Genomic DNA, 604 nt, shown 5'->3' with positions numbered 1-604 from the left:
AAATTTTTTTTTCCTGGCTGTATAATTTTAAATTGAAGAGGTGTACACCTCTTCCTCAGCACCATAAAGACATTATTTTTTTTTTTTGGTCCTTTGCCTTATGTTCTTTCCAAAAAGAATTATTTGGTCATATTCATCTTTCATTTCTAGTATAAAATGTGCTTTTTTTCCTTTTAACTTCTTTTTAGATTTTTCTCTTTTCCATATATTTATAGTAATTTGATTAGGATCCAACTTGATTTTTATTCCAGAGATACAGAACAATTCATGAATTTATGTCATTCTTGTGTAGGGGCTATGCTAATCTTCTCTGTATCTTTCCAAATTTAATATATGTGCTGCTGAAGCAAGCACTTGATTTAATTTTCTTTTTATACTACCTGAAATTTGGTGCCCATTCTATTTTTCAGATTTAATTTCTCATTTTTAATTTGTATGTGTACATAGTAGGTGTATATATTTATGGGGTACATGTGATGGTAAAGCAACACCCCAAGCATTTATTATTTCTTCATTACAAGAACATTTCATTTCTGCTATTTTAGTTATTTAAAAACATATTATAAATTATTTTTGACTGTGGTCAACCTGTTGTGCTATCAAG

At 28.3% G+C, this 604-nt stretch overlaps 1 non-coding gene across 1 annotated transcript; it reads right to left on the bottom strand.

Annotated features, from left to right (window-relative positions):
• Positions 1-249: 249 nt before the first annotated feature.
• Positions 250-354, bottom strand: LOC112427482 (U6 spliceosomal RNA). Its single transcript, XR_003019075.2, has one exon. It is a non-coding gene; the product is annotated as a U6 spliceosomal RNA (small nuclear RNA).
• Positions 355-604: the final 250 nt, after the last annotated feature.

Source organism: Macaca nemestrina, chromosome 3 (genome assembly GCF_043159975.1).
Source record: "Macaca nemestrina isolate mMacNem1 chromosome 3, mMacNem.hap1, whole genome shotgun sequence".
Lineage (NCBI taxonomy): Eukaryota > Metazoa > Chordata > Mammalia > Primates > Cercopithecidae > Macaca > Macaca nemestrina.
This window is presented reverse-complemented; position numbering and strand designations above follow the sequence as displayed.